The sequence below is a fragment of the Phoenix dactylifera genome, chromosome 1 (assembly GCF_051530095.1).
Source record: "Phoenix dactylifera cultivar Ajwa chromosome 1, Ajwa_hap1_PhDact_Kaust_v1.1, whole genome shotgun sequence".
NCBI lineage: Eukaryota > Viridiplantae > Streptophyta > Magnoliopsida > Arecales > Arecaceae > Phoenix > Phoenix dactylifera.
Genome location: NC_143190.1, coordinates 67,587,510 through 67,610,283, shown reverse-complemented (window position 1 = coordinate 67,610,283; position 22,774 = coordinate 67,587,510). Strand labels below are relative to the sequence as shown.

The following is a 22,774-nucleotide window of genomic DNA, read 5'->3' as shown; positions in this document are numbered from 1 at the left end:
AAAGCAGATCCTGCAAAGATCAGACCATGCGGGCCGAATTACTAAGTGGGCCGTCGAGCTCGGGGAGTTCGACCTCAAGTATCGACCCAGACCGGCGATCAAGGCGCGGGCACTCGCCGACTTAATAGTCGAGTGCACTGTACCGGACGAGGCCGAGCCCGAACCTGAGCCTGCACCAATAGAGCAGACCTCGAGTTTGGCATGGGCTCTGCACGTCGATGGTTCTTCAAACTCTGGGGGTAGCGGAGTGGGTCTCATCCTCACCAGCCCGGATGGGGTGGTTGCCGAACAAGCTCTACGCCTCGAGTTTCCTGCTTCTAACAACATGGCGGAATACGAAGCACTCGTCGCCGGGCTCAAGTTAGCCAGAGATCTAGGAGTGAAGGACCTGAGGGCCTTCAGCGATTCTCAGCTCGTCATAAACCAAATCCTGGGTAACTTCGAAGCCAGAGACCCCACAATGCAGGAGTATCTTCGAAAGGTACGGAACCTCACCTCGACCTTGAATTCTTTCCACATCCAACATGTTGCCAGGTCAGAGAACCTTAGAGCAGACCAGCTGTCAAAGCTGGCATCCTCTCGCATGAGCGAGCTTCCCAAAGCGGCGGCACTGGAGTATCTCCAAAAACCCAGCACGGAGGAGCTCGAGCAGGCCCTTTGCGTTGAGTTCGAGCCAAGCTGGATGGACGAACTCATCAGCTATCTGCGAGACGAAGTCCTCCCCAGTGATGAACGTGAGGCTCGCCGAGTGAAGCGTTCCGCCGCCTGGTACATATTGCACGAGGGAAAGCTTTATCGAAGATCTTTTACCTCTCCCCTCCTCAGATGTCTCCGCCCGACAGAGGCTGATTATGCAATGCGTGAAGTCCATGAAGGGATTTGTGGAAATCATCTAGGGAGACGAGCACTGGCGCATAAGATTTTGCGCCAAGGATACTACTGGCCGACACTCCAGAAGGATGCCTTGGACTTCGCCCGAAGATGCGACCGATGCCAGAGAAACGCCAATATTCAACGCCGACCCTCGGCTCCATTAACCTCCATCGGCTCCCCCTGGCCTTTTGCCCAGTGGGGGATCGACATCTTGGGACCATTCTCTCTGGCGACCGGGCAAAGGAAATTCTTAGTCGTCTCCATCGACTATTTTACCAAGTGGGTAGAAGCCGAGCCACTCGCCCGGATCACCGAGCAGAAGATGCGGAATTTTGTATGAAAGTCAATAATCTGCAGATTCGGACTCCCCCGCATCCTCATATCAGACAACGGCCGCCAGTTCGACAACCTTCGCTTTAGAGAATTCTGCTCCGAGCTTGGCATCGACCACCGCTTCACCTCGGTCGCGCACCCTCAGACGAACGGAAAAACCGAAGTAACAAATCATACTATTTTGCAGGGGCTCAAAGCCAGGCTCGACAAATCCAAAGGACAGTGGGTCGAAGACCTATACAATGTCCTGTGGGCTTATCGGACCACATTCCGTGTCCCCACCGGCGAAACTCCTTTCAATTTAACATATGGAACGGAAGCTGTCATCCCGTTGGAGATCGGACTCCCTTATCCGAGGGTAGAGCACTATGACGCCAGCTCCAACTCCTCATAGCTCAGAAATAACCTCGACCTAATCGAGGAGACAAGGGAGGCCGCCCGGATTCGCATGGCGAGGTACCAACAAAAAACAGCGCAGTACTACAATGCCAGAGTCAAAGTTAAATCCTTCAAAGCAGGGGACCTCGTCCTTAGAAGAGCCGAGGCTTTCCGACCGACCGAGCAAGGAAAACTGGCTCCAAACTGGGAGGGACCTTACCGAGTCATACGTGTCCAGCGGCCCGGAACGTACAAGCTGGAGTCTCTCGATGGGACCCCCATTCCACGAAGCTGGAGTTCCGAAAATCTCCGCGTGTACTACCAGTAGAACCCCAAGGGGTTCCCCATTTTAATCATAAATGTCACTTTTCTACCACAGCTTATGTGCAATTGTTCAAATGCGCCGATTCTCCTAACGATTGTCTCATGACTCCCAGACTTGCCCCAGCTCGTCAATCAGCATTGAGCGAAGCTGGACGCCTTAGCTCGGCTCAATCTCCATCAAACATCGAGCTCGGCTCGATCTCCATCAACCATCGAGCTCGGCTCGATCTCCATCAAACATCGAGCTCGGCTCGATCTCCATCAAACATCGAGCTCGGCTCGATCAAATACCTCGACTACGGTCGGGATGCCCCGATATTTCGGGATGATGGAGCACCTTCGTGGTCTCCCCAAAAATGTTCGTGATTCAACAGTTCAAGATATGGTCCACCATCGAGCTCGGCTCGATCTCCATCAGACATCGAGCTCGGCTCGATCTCCATCAAATACCTCGACTACGGTCGGGATGCCTCGATATTTCAGGATGATGGAGCACCTTCATGGTCTCCCCAAAAATGTTCGTGATTCAACAGTTCGAGATGTGGTCCACCATCGAGCTCGGCTCGATCTCCATCAGACATCGAGCTCGGCTCGATCTCCATCAGACATCGAGCTCGGCTCGATCTCCATCAGACATCGAGCTCGGCTCGATCTCCATCAGACATCGAGCTCGGCTCGATCTCCATCAGACATCGAGCTCGGCTCGATCTCCATCAGACATCGAGCTCGGCTCGATCTCCATCAAATACCTCGACTACGGTCGGGATGCCTCGATATTTCGGGATGATGGAGTACCTTCGTGGTCTCCCCAAAAATATTCGTGATTCAACAGTTCGAGATGCGGTCCACCATCGAGCTCGGCTCGATCTCCATCAAACATCGAGCTCGGCTCAATCTCCATCAAACATCGAGCTCGGCTCGATCTCCATCAAACATCAAGCTCGGCTCAATCGCCATCAAACATCTCTGATGGCAACTGGTTTCTTCTATTATGCCGGCGTCCCCAGAGAACGGACTCCGAGCAAAAGAGCGTCTTCAAGATCGCCAAGCAAAGCTGACGACCTCGGCGTAGACGCTCATGGTACGAGGTACCCCTTTTGATCAATGTCTTACATTATTTCATTTACTTCATTCCTGATTAAGCGCCTGAATGAAACCCCGACCAGCGTTGAGGTACCTGGCCGGGCCAATCGTTGCATGGCCTCGCCCATCCCGCACGCACTGCTCAACGGCAAGCTATAGCCTGGTTTATACCGGCAGCTCGATGAATTCCCATCCCGAGTTCCGGGATATTGGACTTGTCGGAAGAGTTTCGACAATCCGCCTCGGCAACCTAAGGTCCGAGTTCGGAGTCCGAATAAAATTCGAGTTAGGTTAGTGACCTTTGGTCCTAGGGCTCGGCCGAATTCTGAGCTAAGCTCGAGAAGGCTTGCCGAGCCTAAGCGCATCTTTTCGGACCTAAGCACCGCGACATCGCCGGTCGAAGGTCCGAGCAACAGAAACTTGGACCTGAGCTCGGACTGGACAAATATGCCGAACCTAAACACAGGTCTAACTACATAGCGGACGAAATTGGAACTGCAGAGCCCAAGTCCTTGGAACCTAAAGCGGATCCGATTGAAGAAACCTAGGTCTACCGAAAATTGAAACATAAACCAATTGCAAGTTAAGAAAAGATATTCATTTAGAGGAGCCCGAAGGCTAAGTACAAAGTTTAGGCTCGGCCTTATAACAATATGAAGGCCATCCCAATTTACAAAAATGAAGAATTATGAAAAACCTAAGGCTCGACCCTATTGTCTTCGGCAACTTCGGGGACGGCTGGTTCCTCCGCGACCGAGGTCTCTACCTGACCGTCCTCAGCGACCTCGGGAGCAGCCTCGGGCGCCCCAGTCGGGCCCTCCTGGGCGGCCTCGTCGACCGCCGGAGCTTCCGCCTCCGATTCTTCGACCCCCGCTCCTGGTTGAAGCAGATTAAGGTCGAAGTTCGGAAGAAGTCGCCGTAATTGGTTACGGAAGTCCTTGAAGCCCTGGATAAGCCCGTTCACGCCTTCCTCCTCCAGTAGGTCGCGAAACTCTTCCGATTCACGGAAGAGCTTAACGGCGTCCTGGGCCTGCTCCCGAGCCTCCTTTTCCCGAGCCTCGTGATACCCGGCCTTCCGCTCCAGATTTTTTATTTCCCGTTCGCGAGCGACGAGCAAGGACTGCGCGTCGAGCAAACGGGCCTCGAGCTCCTGGGCCTTAAGGTGAGCCTCCCCCACCTCCTGCTCGCGGATAGCGAGCGTCGACTCGGCCTCGGCCAGACGAGCCTCCACGGTGCGCACTTCGGATCTGGCCAGTGTATGTGCGCCCTTCTCCTCTTCGAGCTCGGCGGTCAGAGCCCGAATCTCGTCCTCGGCCGCCCCCATCCTCGCCTGGAGCTCCTGTCGCTCGACCTCGGACACCAGACGCCTCGCCTCGGCCTCCTCGTGCCCTCGCTGATGCCTTCGGGCTCGCTCCCGATAATCCTGAATTATGTGCATCAGCGTCTCGGTCTCGTGCAGATGCTGTAAAAGAGGGACATGAGAAACGAATCCAATTTAAAATGAACTTGCACAAATACAGAGGTTTACTTACCCGGATGGCAGAGCAAAGGGCTGAGTCCATGAAGGCGCCATAATTCATGGACCGGATCTTGGCCTGGTCGGCCGGAAGCAGCGCGACCCGAAGAACCTCGCGCGCTATCTAGGAATTATCGAGGGCTGAATCGCCCTCGAAAACCGCCCAACCAGGAGCGTAGGGCACCCTCTCCCGAGGACCCGACGAGCCCAGAAGACTGGGTCTGCTGGCCTTGGCGGAGGCGGTCCCGTGGCTCCTTGGCTATTCCCCGGCTCGAGACTGGGGAACTGGGGTCGGACAGGCGGCCGATCTGATTGCCGCAAAATTGGAGTGGGGCGCGCAAGTGCCAAATCCGCCGTAGAACCTATTCCTCCCTGGTCGGTGCTCGGGGCTTCTTGCAGACCAGGAACTTGCAAAATTGGCACCGGGCACGGGAGCGCCACCGTAGCTCCACCAGAGCTCGCGCCCCTAGAACCTGGGCCCTCCCCCCGACCAGCCTCTGAGTGCTCGGTACTAGGAGCGCCCTTCTCGGCGACCACGGCAGTCGAGACCTTCGCCTTCTTCTTTGGCTCAGGTGGTTCTCCCGCAAGCTCGGCCGCCCTCTTCTGGAAACGGGCGTACAGGACCTCACTCTTGGTCACCATCTTCGCAATATCTGCAAGGACGAGCAGGATTAGAACGCAGAATGATCAACAGAAAAGAGAAGGGGACTTTCTATCATTATCCTTACCCTGAGGACGCGCCGAGCTCAGGCCAACATTCACTAAAGCGTCCTCGCTTATGAGGCCCCTTAGCAGAATACCGTCCCCGAGGCTGCGAACGGCGTCAAGGATCCCCTGCTCGCGCGTAGAAAGCTTGGGGACTTTGTTGGCGGTCCTGAGTCGGCTCGGCCTCCACCTAGGGTCAAACCCCCATGTCCGCTCGGAGCTCAGAAAGAAGAATTTCTTCTTCCAGTCATGAATGGACGATGGGGCGCCCTGGAAGAGTGGCCGACCCGTCCGAAGGGCGACGTAGAGCCACTCTCCGTCTTCCGGGTTCGACTTCAACATAAAAAGTCGCCGAAAAACGTTCACGAAAGTCGGAATCCCGTACGCCAAACACAGCGACAGGAAACCGACGATCGTCCTCCAGGCGTTCGGAGCAAGTTGCGCCGGGACCAACTGGTACTCCGTAAGCAACTCGTTCACGAACCCGTGAAAGGGAAACCGTAGGCCGGCCCAGAGTGCCTCCAAGTACACTCCGATCCGGCCTACCGGGGGATTCGTTACTCGATCCCCCAATCTGGCGGGCTCCAAACAGAACCCTCGTCGAGGAAAAAACCACTCCTCGACCATCTCGACCTCCAACTCACTCATGGTGGACTCGACGTCTCTCGGACCGGGACCCATTAAAAAAAGAGAGAGAAGGGATCCGGGTGGATAAAGAAAAGAGAGACCTGTGAAGTTCGTCGGAGATCGGTAACTTCGGACTGAAAAGAAACTGAAGGTAAAAGATAATAAGAAGGTTGCTGGAGGCCGGGTGGGGGTTTATATAGATTCCTCCAATGGCCCAGATCAGCGGGGAAAAATGCTGTTCCCCGTTCAGATCACGACACGTTGGCCCGAGAGTCAGAGCGCCGCATTTAATTCAGGCTGACGCTTCGAACACAGAAGCGCCTCATCGGATCGTGCGGCCCTATCATGAGCCCACGACGCGAGGACGCTTCGAGAAAGTCACCCTAATAATGAAACGTTTCGAAAAAGAAGAGACGCCGCCCATTAAAAGCCCCTCGAAGCGCGCGATAATTCAAAATTTCCCTAACCCCTGGTAGCACAACTAAAACTACTTTCCGCGCTCGAGCTGGTGGTCAGCTTGAGCTCGGAAGTCGGGGGGTAGTGTTGGAGGAAAACCCAAGTCCCGCCAGCCCGGAGGCGCTCGACCAGAAAGGAGCGCCGACCAGGAAGGCGCCCGACCAGGAACGCGTCGACATCACAATGTTCGAATTGGAGGCACCCCACTGGGCAACTGGCTCAGCTCGGCACCCGACCAGGTGCCGAGCCCTAAAAGTGCCTTGTCCAAATATTCGACCCCAGCCTAATCCCTTAGAGAGAATCTGACAACTGGATACCCAACTCCACCATACTCTGCTACCGTCGTCAGTCCATTAAGGCACGTGACCTCCGCCGGCCTTTGGCACGCCCTATCATTAATGCGTGCGACCCCTGCGGGCCTCCAATGCACTCAACCATTAATGAACACGGCTCAAGATGATCTCCGGATCACTAGACCATCAAAGCGTATGGCTCTCCCTGATCACCGGTTCACTCAGCAATTAATGCACTTGTTGTCTACGAACCCCAGGCCCACCACGGCCGGCGGTTCAACCACTCCAACAGGTCCGATCAACCATGACAATTCGCTGACTCTGGTTTGATCCGGTCTTATTCTCCACAACGCCATTAATGAGCATGATCATGCCCAATTATCACGAAAAAGACAATTTGCCCTGTCACCTCTCAGGTAACATAATATCCTTCTATAAAAGGGAACCTGGGGGAAAAAAGAAAGGGGACAGACACACAAAAACAAACATTCTCCTCTTTTACTCTACTCATATACTAGCCCTCCCTCTGACTTAAGCTTCGGAGGGCCGGCGCCGGAGATCCCGGCCACCGGCTTCTTGCAGGACTCTCCAGGAGGACGCCACCAATTGACGCGCCGCCACCTACCTTTCTAGCAGCGGAGCTCCTCCCCTCTCAGCCGATGGTCGCCCCCGGGTCCAATTTCCAGCAATACACCAGAACAGAGATATAGTACTCTCAGTTCTTTTCTTTCCCCAAACTGCTCACCATTTGAACAATCTCTGTTAGATTTTTGAAAAGAAGACAAAACGTTTGATTTTGAATACTACTGATCGTTAGAAAGTAAAGAAACCAGCCACTTGGCCACCATTTTTTTTTTTATATAGCTTTGACTTACTTTTAGATCTCCATCTGGTTCGTCAGGTGATCAAAATGGGTGGGTAAATTGTTCATTTAAGGAGACAGAAATCAGAATTCTAACCTTGTGGAGCGACATGGCCCCTCACCAAGCCCCTAATATGGTCCCCTTGTTATGTCCAACATCAAATGTGTAATTGGTGATGGTACATCCACTACCGTTCCATATGATCCTCGGCTTTCAACAACTGCTATTAGACAGTCTCTGCATGTAAGTTTTCGAGAATTGGAAGACTCATGGATTTAGAAGCTAAATATAATGGCTGGCTTCAGGCTGCACCCCTTAGTAGCATGGCCATATTATGTTCCAGATTGAGGCGTGATATCTAATAACCATACTGAACATAGCGTGCACTCATAGGTAAGCAAAGTTAATTAAGATGCATCCAAGAATATCCTGGTTTTGGTGGAAAGAAGCTGGGTTCTGTTGGAATTTCAATGAATTTTGAAAAGTTTTAAAGAGGTGTAAATTAAAAGATTTGTAACCCCCAAATTTGTAAAAGAGTTGTTGCAACCTTTAAGTATTTCAATTCCATTTGGAAGTTCCAAAACTTCCCATTATCTCTCATTATGGCCTTAATGAGGCCATAAGTATTCAACCATTATGGTTGAATTGCAAAAGGCCTATAAAGGAGCCATTCCTTGCATCTAACAACATATATACAATACAAAACCCTTCTTCTTCCTCTCATTGTTTCTCTCTACCACCATTCTCTCTTTTACAATTTTCTATATTATTGGGCAACCGATATAGACTAGGTAATCTGCCTACTACAGACGTGCACTGTAGATTAGGCCCGCTGTGAGCCGTTTGGGTTGTATCTTGGAGCCGTCGCTGACCGCCAATACCTGCACGTGGGGAGGCAACAACGGTTTTAGGACAGTGCGTCTTTTGGCATGCCTCTCACACCTCATAGGCCAGATATTTTCTTACCACTATTTTATTATAATTGTTAGATTTTCTTTTTATGTGATTTAAATATTTTACAAAGCATCTTGATAGATCAATATTCTAAAACCGTTGTTATATTGTTCCATCTATATGTTTATATATTCTGCAAGATGCATTGTTGAATACTGTTTTTGTTCATCTTTGATAGAAATCATTGTTGGATACACTTTAAATAATAATATATATATAGTTTAGCTTTAGATTCTCAATTTTAATATTAAACTGTTTAATTAAAAAAATAGTTTACTATTTAATTTAAATATATATATATATAATTTACTGGTTTAATCAAGAAAACAATTTACTATTTTAATTAAAAAACAGTTTACTGTTTAATTAAAAAAAACAGTTTACTGTTTGACTATTTTAATAAAAAAAAAGTTTACTGTTTTGATCAAGAAAACAGATTACTGTTTTAATATAAAAAAATAGTTTACGGTTTAATAAAAAAAACAGTTTACTGCTTAATTAAAGAGAACAGTTTACTGTTTAATTAAAAAAAACAGCTTACTGTTTTAATCAAATAAAAAAACAGTTTACTGTTTTAACACAAAACAGTTTACTGTTTAATCAAAAAAAAAAACAGTTTACTGTTTAATTAAAAAAAACAGTTTACTGTTTTAATAAAAAAAACAGTTTACTGTTTACTGTTTTAACAAAAAAACAGTTTACTGTTTTAACAAAAAACAGTTTACTGTTTAATCAAAAAAAAACAATTTACTGTTTTAATAAAAAAAACAGTTTACTGTTTAATAAAAAAAACAGTTTACTATTTAATCAAAGAAAATAATTTACTGTGAAAAAAAAACAGTTTACTATTTAATATAAAAAAAGTTTACTATTCTATTTTTTTTAAAAAAATAGTTTTGGTAAAGATATAAGTATTAAATCTAATTGGTGACATTGGAGTTGTTTTTTTTTACAATTATTAGTAAAGTTATTGTTACATAGTATATTATTAAGAGATACTCTTAGGAACATCTTGTTTAAATTTATTCATTAGTGACGTTATTGTTATTATTTTTTCTCACAGTTGAATACTCTACTGCCCTTTTAAACTTTAAAAAACTTAGAGTTTAAAATTTAGAATGGCAAATATGGAAGAAGCTAATAGTATTAAGCCTGAAAAATTTAGTGGACAAAATTTTCGTAGGTGGCAAAGACAACTTAAATATTGGTTGACTGTGTTAGAACTTATATCTGCAATAGAGGAACCACAGTCTAATCAAGAGTTACCTTCTCGAATGACTAATGAGCAAGTAGAGTACCACTGCTATAATAGAATACTTAGTGCTTTGTCTGACCACCTTTATGATGTGTATCATGCCACTACCTCAAGTGCAAAAGAACTTTGGGATGCTTTAGAGGCTGAATATGGGATGATAGATGCTGGCATTGATCGGTTTACTGTCTCAAATTTTAATAGTTATAAAATGGTAGACAATAAACTAGTGGGAGATCAAGTTCATGAGTATCAAGAACTTCTGAGAGGAGTTGAGAAAAAGGGAACCAAATTTAGTGAAGATTTTAAAGTCTCCTGTCTTATAGATAAGCTGCCATCATCTTGGAATGATTTTGCTAGGACCCTTAGGCATAAACAAGGAGAGTTAACCTTAACCCAAGTCATAAACTCTCTTAGAGTTGAGGAAAAACATAGAGCCAATACTAAGAAAGAGGATGAAAAGACTCCTAAGGTGAACCTAGTTGAAAATAATACTAAGAATTTTTACAAAAAAAATAATTTCCAACATAGGGGTAAGAACTTCAAGAAAAATAATAGGTTCCACAATCGTTCTAACCAAAACCAAAACTTCCAATACCGTAATAATAATAATAATAAAACATTCAAGGGCAAAGGAAGTGAGAAAAGGCTATGCTTTGTTTGTGGGAGAACTAATCACATGGCGAAAGATTGCTTCCTCAAGAAGACTGAGGAGTATAAGCCCAAGCCCAAGTCAAATCACTATCAAAGAGATCCAAAGGCCCAAGTCTATATGTTGATGGATCAAGAGAATTCAGCCGAGCCATCCTTTAGGTATAACTTTAGTTCTTCTTCTATTAATTTTACTTATGGAAATAAAGATTGGTGGTTAGATTCTGGAGCTAATGTATATATTTGTTTTGATCATGGTTATTTTAAAACTTATCAGAAATCAAGTGGAGGAAGTGTAACATTAGGTAATGACTCTGTTGCACGTGTGTTTGGAGTTGGAGACATAGATTTGAAGATGACATCTGGAAAGATCTTAACTTTGAAAGGAGTGCGACATGTTCCAGAAATCAGAAGAATTTTAGTTAGTGGGTCATCCTTAGTCCAACAAGGATACAAGGTTGTTATGGAATCCAATAAAGTTGTAATTTCAAAAAATAATGTATTTGTTGGGAAAGGATTTATTAGTGAGGGGTTGTTTAAATTAAATATACTTTCAGAAGTTAAAGTTATCTCTTCAAGTGTTTTCAATGTTGAATCTTCTAATGTATGGCATGAACGATTGGGACATGTACACTTAAAGAAAATTAAAAGAATGATGGATCTAGACTTAGTCCCTAAGTCCAATCTAAACTTCAAACATAAATGTGAAGTGTGTGTACAAGCCAAACAACCTAAAAGGCCTTACAAGTCTGTAGAAAGAAACACTCAACTCTTAGAGCTTATACATAGTGATATATGTGATTCGAACAGACCACCTACTAGAGCAGGAAATAAGTATTTTGTGACTTTTATAGACGATTATTCGAAATTCTGCTATGTGTACTTAATAAAAACTAAAGATGAGGTGTTTAATAAATTCAAGATTTATAAGACCGAAGTAGAGAATCAATTAGAAAGAAAGATTAAGAAACTCAGATCCGACAGAGGAGGTGAGTATACCCTTACTAATTTTAGTATCTTCTGTGAGGAATATGGAATAGTACATGAAATAACTCTACCATACTCTCCTCAATCTAATGGAGTAGCTGAAAGAAAGAATAGAACTTTAATGGATATGGTTAATGCGATGTTGATAAGTTCTGGACTACCTGAGAATTTGTGGGGAGAAGCAATTCTTACTGCATGTTTCATATTGAATAGAGTAACTGTGAAAGATAATGATAAGACCCCTTACGAAATTTGGAAGAAAAGAACACCTAATCTTAAAATCTTGAAAGTGTGGGGGTGTTTAGCAAAGTAGCAAACCCTGAGCCTAAGCGAAAGAAGATAGGGCCTAAAACTATAGATGCTGTCTTTATAGGGTATGCTCAAAATAGTAGTGCCAATAGATTCTTAGTTATAAACTCTGAGATTAGTGAAATTTCAAATAACACAGTTATAGAATCTAGAGATGCTACCTATTTTGAAGATATATTTCCTTATAAAAAATAAAATTTCACACCAAGTAATAGATAAATCATCTACTAATGATAAACCTTCCACTAGTACAAGTGCATCTAAGGAACCAGAAATACAATTAGAGTTAAGAAGGAGTAAAAGGTCTAGAATAGAGAAAAATTTTGGAGACGAATTTTATACCTTTTTAACATAAGGAGATCCTACTACCTATAAGGAAGCTATGTCTTCTTTAGATGCTCCATTTTGGAAGGAAGCTATACAAAGTGAGATAGAGTCTATTATTCAAAATAACACTTGGGAGTTAACTAATTTACCTCCTGGAAATAAAGCTATTGGGTGTAAATGGGTGTTCAAGAAGAGGTTAAAACCTGATGGAACCATAGACGAGTACAAAGCTAGACTAGTAGCTAAAGGTTTTACACAAAAGGAAGGAATAGATTACTTTGATACATATTCACCTGTATCTAGGATAACTACGATTAGAATTTTAGTTGCTTTAGCATTAGTGCATAATCTAGTGATTTATCAAATGGATGTTAAGACTGCCTTTCTAAATGGAGACATAAATGAAGAGATATATATGGAGCAACCTGAAGGTATTGTAGTTAAAGGTCAAGAACATAAGGTCTGTAAGTTAGTTAAATCCTTGTATGGTTTAAAACAAGCTTCTAAGCAATGGCATGAGAAGTTCGATAAAGTGATCTTAGAATATGACTTTAAGATTAATGAATATGATAAGTGTGTGTATTACAAAGAGAGTAATGGAGAATATGTGATCTTATGTCTTTATGTTGATGATATATTAATATTTGGGACAAATTTGGAGATAGTAAATGATGTTAAGTCTTATCTTTCTAGAAAGTTTGACATGAAGGATTTAGGAGAAGTCTATGTAATTTTAGGAATGAAGTTAGAAAGAACACCTAATGGAATTACTCTTAATCAAACCAGTACAATAGAAAGGATGTTAAAAAAGTTTAATTATTTTGATTGTAAATCTATATCAATACCATATGATCTAAATGTGCATTTGAAGAAAAATAATGGTGAACCAGTATCTCAACTGAAGTACTCAAAAATGATTGGATCATTGTTATACATAGCAAATAAAATAGGCCTGATATAGCATATGCTGTTGGGAGACTTAGTAGATATACTCATAATCCTAGCAAAGATCATTGGGTTGCTTTAGAGAGAGTCTTTAAATATCTTAGAGGAACCTTGGAATACTCATTGTGTTATAAGGGATTTCCGAATGTAGTTGAAGGGTATAGTGATGCGAATTGGATAACAGACAATATGGATGTAAAGTCCACTTCAGGGTATGTATTTCTTTTGGGTGGAGCAGCAATATCTTGGGGATCTAAGAAACAAACTATTATCTCTTGCAGTACTATGGAGTCAGAACTTATAGCTTTAGATACAACTTGCTCTGAGGCTGAGTGGATTAAGAACTTGATGCTTGACATGCCTTTAGTTAATAAACCCATACCTGCCATTTTCATACATTGTGATAGTAAGGCAGTAATAGAGTTAGTAAGGCAAGCACATACCAATAAGAAAATGAATAGGCATTTGCAAGTGAGGTATAAATCAGTTAAAAGCCTATTGAATAAGAATATTGTGTCTTTGGAATTTGTAAAGTCTGAGAAAAATATAGCTGATCAGCTGACCAAAGCTCTTTCTAAGAGAGCTGTCATTGACTTGTCGAGGGGGATGGGCTTAAGCCCATAAGGGAGTCACCTAGGGAGGTAACCCAACCTTTGTGATTGGAGATCCCATGAAGAAGGTTCAATGGGTAGAAACAATCCATATTTCAGCACTACTTTTAAGGAGAGAGTCTCCTGCTCATCCCTATGGCAATAGTGCTTTGATATGTGACATTAAGGAAGGGTATTACCCTGAATGAGCCCGAGGCAGGCATACTTCTGCAGGATATAGGTCACATGTATTCTTGGAGGACTCACCTAAATGAGAGTTGTCGTGAGGCCGCGACTGTGAGAATTGGGCTGTTCTCTAATAACTCTCATGAGAATCAAGATTCAGCGCATGGCCATAAATAGCGCTAACCCGCACCAAGTCTATATCAATACTATGTTTGTGGCATGTTAAAATCTGGTCCAAAGGGTCTAGTTCAAGACTTAGTTCATTATGATCCTTCAGGTTAGAACTGTCAACACTAAGTGGAGGTTCAAGTCCGGAAGACACCTGCACCCATTGCATAGTATAAAGTTGCCCAAATTTCTATATATATATATATGTATATGATTTTATAAAGTTTTGAAACTTGTGGGGGACTGTTGGAATTTCAATGAATTTTGAAAAGTTTTAAAGAGGTGTAAATTAAAAGATTTGTAACCCCCAAATTTGTAAAAGAGTTGTTGCAATCTTTAAGTATTTCAATTCCATTTGGAAGTTTCAAAACTTCCCATTATCTCTCATTATGGCCTTAATGAGGCCATAAGTATTCAACCGTTATGGTTGAATTGCAAAAGGTCTATAAAGGAGCCATTCCTTGCATCTAACAACATATATACAATACAAAACCCTTCTTCTTCCTCTCATTGTTTCTCTCTATCACCATTCTCTCTTTTACAATTTTCTATATTATTGGGCAACCGATATAGACTAGGTAATCTGCCTACTACAGACGTGCACTGTAGATTAGGCCCGCTGTGAGCCGTTTGGGTTGTATCTTGGAGCCGTCGCTGACCGCCAATACCTGCACGTGGGGAGGCAACAACGATTTTAGGACAGTGCGTCTTTTGGCGTGCCTCTCACACCTCACAGGCCAGATATTTTCTTACCACTATTTTATTATAATTGTTAGATTTTCTTTTTATGTGATTTAAATATTTTACAAAGCATCTTGATAGATCAACAGGTTCAACATCCTTAACTAAGGATCTGTCCTCGATGCGGAATCGATTACCATTGGATTACAATGACTTTATTCAAGGGCTCAGGAATATGTCCATGCATTCTAGGATGGCTTCTCATCTAAGATCATGTTGTTATGTTGGTTATTATATTTGGATGGCAAGCAATCAAAGAAGTTTAATTTGGGGGTCGCCAGCAGCTTCCTCTCCAAGTATAAACTATAAAGAAAAGCAGAATAACTTGCTAAGGAATACTTATGAATCCTCCTTAGCATGAGCCAGGAACGTGGTAGATGGCTGTGCATCCATTGGTTTGGACCCTATAAGACATGCCAGACCTGCCTTCTTGTTTCCATTAACGTATTTCACACAACATTGGATCAGGTAGTGGTAATATTAGAGCACTACATCTTCAACATAATATGTCAAAACTTTTAAACAGTTAAGGAACATTGTCACAAAAATTTTGAAGGTTCATACATCATGCCTTTTTCAAAATTAAAAGTGGCTAAACCTTATGGGATGGATGACCGTCTGTTAAGGTCGGAGAGTGACAGGTTCAACCTAGAAGCCCTCACCTCCTGAATTTCTAAAATGTAAAAAATTATATGGAGCTATTAAAGGTAATGGAACCTTAAGAGGGGCAATGTATCTTATCCGTGGTCATGCTGATAGGCTAGTTGCTGCGAGGGGTCTTTTCCTTCTTCTTCTTCTTCTTCGTGTTTTTTTTTTCCTTTTTCGATGATAAGGAAAATAATAACCACCCAACCTTTATCAAATTATAGAGAAAATAATACAACTTACTGGCACAATCTAAGACCTGACCTAGAAAGACAAGCCGAAATGTATTCTTTTATGTTCGTTAGTCCTGTATAAATACTCAAGCTTTGGCGAATAATTGATGTGGAACTAAACATGCACATGCACGGATCCTTACAACTTTTTTTATTTAAGTTCTGACGTCCTTGTCGAGTTAAGAATTTGAATCCATTCAAATCTAATCACAAACATCATAATTGACTCGTGATTAATCCCTATGAGTTCATACTGCAGTATTTTTTTAGTCCACATAGACTATTGACAAGTTTCGTTTCGATACTATTTGTCAGGATCTAAAATTCTATTTAACAAATTAGCCAAAAAAAATATTTTTTTAGTTTGTTAATCTTATACAAGTACTCATAATTTTTGCATGAGTTATGTTGTGACAGCAGTCCGGACCACAAACATGCAGTACCCCCGACCCATGAGTGCACTCAAAAGTCCCGTTGGTTTCCCCTTGACCCATGAGTGTACTCAAAAATCCCGTTGGTTACTTTCAAAATTCCATGATTCGCAGTGCTTTGTCCTATCAACCACAAATATCCATCCATTCACCAATCTATCCTTATTCTGTTCTGTAACCTTTTTTAAATTTTTTTTGAGATAAGTATTCTATTCGGACCTCGACAATCTTATCTTAAACGTGGTCCTTTCCTGAGCTTCTCTCCTTCTGATGAAGTATTTGCAAGTGGCAGTGTTAATGGGAATAATACACAAACCAAGAGAGGATGTCGCCACTTTCCATTATGGAATTACTCACTTGAAGAAAGAGCCAAAAAAAATAAGCAAAATCAGATTAAGTAACTTGAAATTAACAATAAGGGGAAGGAGCATGCATAGCATGTCCTTTGTTACCCAATTATCATTTCAAAAAACTCTTAACAAGCTCAAAAAACCAGATCTTCAAAGATGCATCTAAGGATGAAATAATTGTGCTCAGCTTCAATTCACAAAGACCATGAATATTAATCCGAGTTTTGAAGTCAAGAAAAACAACTAAGACATGCTTGCCATAGATGAAGGTGACAAAGTCAACTCAGGAACTTACCTAAAATAGCTAGTCAGAAAGTATTATTTGGTTTCTTGATTCTTTATAAACATCCAAGAACTATCTAACGAATAACTGATATAGGACAAAACACGCGTCCGCATGGATTCTTACAAAAATAAACTGAGAATTATCTAAATACAGATATATAATTGTCATCAGTATACCTGTTAGACTTTGTTCCATTAAAATGAAAGTCCACCAAGGTATAGATGCAAAACATGCAAGCCGCAAAGTTTACAATTTGCATGACTAAATGGCAAACCCAAACATCAGTGATTTGCTAATGCATCGCCACTCAAAGGGATGAATCTAAGTTCTGCCATTCAAGGAAAGGAAAAAAGATATAACAAGTGTAGATTATAACACCACCATCACATCTAACGCTGTTCTCGTCCATCCAGATGTACCATCACATGTAACGCTGTCCAATCTGCTAACTGAGGCACAAGATTACCTTGCTGCTTAAGATACTGAGAGGAAATGGCAAAAAGAAAAAAGAAAAAAAATCACTTCACCCTGGAACATTTCAGAACCAACCTTTCAGATGAGAAGGTCGATTCAAGGACATCATACATCCTATTCAGCATAATGTGGTTAGCTCTTCCTCTAAATGAGACTAGACCATGAATGGTATCAATTGAGACATCTTGGCAGCCTCTTAGCCTAATCCAGCTAGAATTAGTATCTTGGCCGGAACTTTCTAAGCCCCACAAGCCACAAGTATGAAGGGCTCGTTTAGTTCGTGAGAAAAAAAGGAGAAAAAGTGTGGTCAACGAAATAGTAAAGAGATGCCTTTTGTTTGGTTGGAGTTTTCAAAGAAGAGAGACAGAAAAGTTGTATTCCCGTTGGAATATAATTTTCGCATTTCATGAAAAAGTCTTTCACATGAGAAACATAAAAAAGTTACTTTCCGAGAATCAAAATATTTTTATTTTTTTTCAAAAATGCCCTTCAGCTATCAAATCAACGATTCTTATTTGATCCAAAGCATTAAAGATTTAGTTTTTATTAAGGGTTTAATAAGAATTACACATAACTTTCTTAGGAAAGTGGATGGTTCACCAAATATAAGCACTCTAAAAATCTGTCACTTTTCCATGGTCAACCAAACATGCCAAAAGTACTTTTTGAGGCATCATCTTCTTTCAAGTGGGGAAAATGAGCTGTCCTAATTACTCCACTCAATATTCATGCAGCACAACTACCAGAGAATCCAAGTACACTACCAGAGAATCCAGTTCGTTTCTAAATGGGAGCAAAGCAACCTTACGAAGTGCTTGCTTCCTTGCATGGGCCTTCTCTTTGGAGCAAAGTGCGCATCGCATTGCAGCCACATTGGTTGAATGATAAGAATACCATTTCAATCATATTGGCTGGAAAAGGAGCATACACACTCCCAATCAACACAACATACTCCCCATCATCATGCAACGAACCATGTTGGCTACATACGTTGCAACGCCGATCAGACCGTTTCACCGGAGGCAGCTGGTGCAACTTTCATGCAACCATTCCGTGTCGAATCTAATCCAGTTTTGGATGATAAGTACATTACTAAAGAATGTTCCAAAAGCAACCAAATTGACCATAGTTAGCGATTTGCGTAAGGAGAATCAAAGGTAAAAATAGATAGGATCATATTCTTTCAAATCTATTTTTTATCCAAAATCATTCGAATGTGAATAAAAATTAGAACAACTGAATAATATTCATATTCGTAACCATATCTATAAAAAAAAAATAGATATAGATATACGGATATGGATATGGATAGGCAACTATCTTATCCTTATCCGAATAACCGATTTTATTTGTAATGATATTCAATTATATATAGCATTTGTAAACTTTTAAGAAAAATATATATCCAAAATAATATATTATTTATTTGATTTACCATCCATTCAATAATATTTTTAATTATAATAATTATAAAATTTAATTATTTGATTTATATTTATATTTATATCCATACTTTCATTATTTAATTTATATCAATATTCGTTTGAAATAAATATAAATATATATTTTTACATCGGGTTAATATTAATTTTTGTATCTGCATTTATCAAATAAAATAAATATAAATATAGATAATATTAGTATCTAATCAGATTTTAACTTAAGAGAATATTAGAAACAGGAAGATTTAGATAACCAGTAAGAAGATTAAATTATTTGCTCACTCTTTTCCTCCACCCCAAGGAAAGGTCCCGGAAAGTTTAATTAGAGGACAGATTTTTTTTTTTTTTTTTTTTCCGCTGAAAACGGGCATTGCCGTTCAAAACCTTTAAAAAACCTGCCCCCCAAACCGAAATCCCCCTCCATCCACGGTTCGGGGAATTCCGATTGCCTTATTGCCAAGATCAAATTTTTACCCTTCTTCTCTCCTGGAGATGGAGGAGAAAGCTGCCAGATCGACGGCGGAGATCGGGTTCGTGATCGAGGTGGACGCGGCGGCGGCGATGATGAAGGAATGGGGGGTCGCCACCGCGCCGGAGCTGCTGGTGGCGCTGGTCCCATCCGCCCTGAGGATGGCTCGGCCGCCCATCTCGAACTTCCCCGTGGGGGCCGTCGGACTGGGGGAGAGCGGCCGGATTTACGTCGGGGTGAACATGGAGTTCCCCGGGCTGCCGCTCCACCACTCCATCCACGCCGAGCAGTTCCTGGTCACCAACGCCGCCGTCCACGGCGAGACCGGGATCCGGTGCATCGCCGTCTCCTCCGCCCCATGCGGCCACTGCCGCCAGTTCCTCCAGGAGCTCCGCCGGGCGGCGGAGATCCAGATCCTCGTCACGTCCGACGGCCCTGGTTCCGCCTTCCTCCCCCTCTCCTCCTTCCTCCCCCGCCCCTTCGGCCCCCCCGATCTCCTCCACAAGGACCATCCCCTCCTTCTCGAGCCCCACGACAACAAGATCGCCCTTCTAGACGACGACGAGGATGCCAAGGCCCCCGCCGGCGGGGGGATCTGCAACGGGATCGGGGGAGATTTGGAGGAGCGGCTGAGGGCGGCGGCGGAGGGAGCGGCGAGGGCGTCGCACGCGCCCTACAGCAAGTGCCCGGCGGGGTTCGCGGTGGCGGACGGGGAGGGGAGGGTGTACGCGGGGTCGTACGAGGAGTCGGCGGCGTACAACCCGAGCCTGGGGCCGGTACAGGCGGCGGCGGTGGCGTACGTGGCGGCGGGCTGCGGCGGTGGGGGAGCAGGGAAGGGGTACGGGTTCGTGGCGGCGGCGCTGGCGGAGGCGGAGGGGGTGCCGGTGTCGCACGAAGCGACGGCAAGGGTCTTCCTGGCGGTGGTGGCGCCGCGGGCCCACCTCAAGGTCTACCGGTTCCACTCCTCCGCCGCCACCTAGACAGCGGTTACTCGACGCCGGGTCCGTTTCCCTCCGGAGATAGCGACCACGACGGAAAATGGACAGCTGTGATCAACTGAATTATAATCAAGCGGTTCCAGATGTTCCGCTGTTCCATCGATATCAATAAAATCTGGGCTTAATCTCTCTCTATCTCTTAACCAAACCAAAAAAGTCTCTATCACTATTACATGCCACAATATTCCTTAATTAAGATGGATTAGCAGAGTAACTATTTCCTGCTTTTGGGAACATTACTGTTTATATTTTTGTCCACTTACAGCCTATCACGAATATAAAAAATGTTCCAATGGCTGACATGGTTAGGTAAGAATATATCTACATCTGTGGATTGAAATCTAATTTATTAACAAAACTAATGTGAAGACTGAGATAATGACAATTATTCATAGATGTACACAGTTCAAGTGGGAACCTATTTTATTAGTCAGTTAAAAATATAAGATGTTTGGCGTCCATATTTAGAAGAGCAGTGACAAAGAGTTGCATGATTTTTCTTTTAGATGGAGGATCATTACATGGCAAAAATAATGATTAAGATGTTTGGATCTTTGAATGCCGATTGGTGAAATGCGGATTATGTAAGAACGCAACCAAGCCACTGAGTTACTAGTAGGCAGATTCCACCAAATTCGTTTGGCTTTATAGATTATGCACCGGTGTTGGTATTGAAAGGTACCTTAAGATCAGCTTAAGACATCATAGGTGAGAAAAATTTGTCCAATAACCTTTAATGATACTCGCATATCTCTATGATAGTCTTTTACTTCATCAAAGGAGCATGCGAAATGCGCCGATCTAAAGCTCCGTAAAAAATATAAAATAATACTGTGAAAAGAGAGATGATGTACCTTTTATGGGGCAGAAATCTTGGTTGGGATGCTGCTTTGAATGATATCATTTTCCAATGTGATATCCTTATTTTTCGGTTAATGCACGTGGAATGTGTGAAATAAATGGGATAATGGTGCATGTAGTTCACGGCCATGGAGCCGATCTCTTCCATCAGTTAGAGAGATGCAATAGTTAGAGATTCAAGATTTTTGGTTGGACTGATTCAAATGATTGAAAGAGGAAAGACAGATTCATAGAGATTAGACGACTGTCTTACCAGATGAGCTTCTTTGCTCGATTTGTCTAAAGCATTTGACTTCACCATGTGCATTACGATGTGCCAAAATTTTGATATGGTTGTGATCAAAGTGCATGAAAGCTCGCCGCACCCGTCTCTGGTACTTTTTTTTTTTTGTTAAAGTAGATGTATCATACAATATGTGTACGAATACATCCAATAAAGTCAGAATAAATGACCTAACCCGAAAGAAATGGGACATAAGATAAATTGATGACAGTAAGGAAGTTTGGCTTGTCCTGAAGGTGGTATTGCGTTTTAAATAGCATGAGAACACTTATAACATCTCTCTAAGTTGGTTTTTCCCTATAATTTATTTGACTGATCACTTGCATCCTTTTCCATCTAATTCACCAAATCTGGCCTGTCCTTTTGCCATCTAACTAAATTGGTCAGCTATGTGATTTTTTATGGCTCCATCAGTTTCAATTTTTCAGTTTGAGTCAAAACTAACTACGGCACAGCCCAAGGTTTCCTGTTCATATAACCATGCAAATATATATAATTTCCATGTTGGATGCTGAAGCCTACCAAAGCTTAATTGCCAGCTAGATTGTATGCTCTTGTATCCATCCTAAAGTTTCTTTTCTGCCGCCCTCTAAAGCATCATGATATCAATAAAATTTGGCCTCATCCGGCCCAAAAATGTGCATTGAGATGGGTAGGGAAAAATTCCGGCTGGTTTCCCACCTAGTTCAGCTAGAGCTGTTAACGAGCCAAGTCGAGCCCGAACCTGGGAGAGCTCAGCTCGGCTAGTTTCACAGAAGCTCGGGCTCGGGCTCGGTAACGAGCTCTATATTGGGCTCGAGCTCGGGCTTGCTTGGCAAAGCAAAGGCTCGGGCTTGAGCTCGTAAAGCTCGTTTCAATTACGAGCTCCAGAATGAGCACGAGCTCGGGCTCGTAATCGGGCTCGAGCTCGGGCTCGAGCTCGATAACAAACTATTTTTCTCTATATGGTTAGATTTTTATGAATTATGATGCTGAAATAAGATTTTTCAGTGGGAGACTAGAGCTCGTTTGGGCTCGTGAGTTGCTCGGGCTCAAGCTCGGGCTCGGGCTCGGGTGTAAACGAGCCTCATATTGGGCTCGGGCTCGGGCTCGTTTGACTAACGAGCGGAGCCCGAGCCGAGCCCGAGCAGCTCGGCTCATTAACAGTCCTAAGTTCAGCTCATTCACAATCCTCTCTAAAGTGGGCAATGCTGGAAAAGTAGAAAAAAAAAGTTCAAGTCAGTGTGGTTTAGGCATATTTGGCTATGATTTCATGTGTTACTAGTGTCATTTAGTACAGTAAATATTGGTCCATTTGTAACATAGCTGTGTGATTTTTTTGTCCGAAAAAAAAAAAAAAACCCATGGCTGTCTGATTTGACCCTAACCTTCGGTTTATCCGACACAATTTGTAATAATTTCTTGTAACTTGGGTATTTGATGGAATTTGTCGTAAAGAATACATATGAGAATCAAGGTTTTCATCTCATCTAAGATCTCAATTTGCTTGGCTTCCCTCCAATATAATTGATTTATATTCAGCTCTTAATATTTTGGTTCATACAACCGATAATCGTTACTGCCTCAAATAGATTTTAAATTACTCAACGCGGGTTCCATGTGAGATTCTTGGATAATTTTTTCTATGCAATTATATATATTTTATTTACTGATTTTCATAGATGTATTTAAAACTTAATTGATTTAATTTATCTATTTTATTATTTATTTTAAAAAGAGATCTTGCGTGAATACTTTTCTA

The 22,774-nt window shown here is 42.9% G+C and overlaps 1 pseudogene; it reads left to right on the top strand.

Annotated features, from left to right (window-relative positions):
• The first annotated feature begins 18,767 nt into the window (after nt 1-18,767).
• Nucleotides 18,768-20,018, top strand: LOC103712832 (cytidine deaminase 1 pseudogene; annotated as a pseudogene).
• Nucleotides 20,019-22,774: the final 2,756 nt, after the last annotated feature.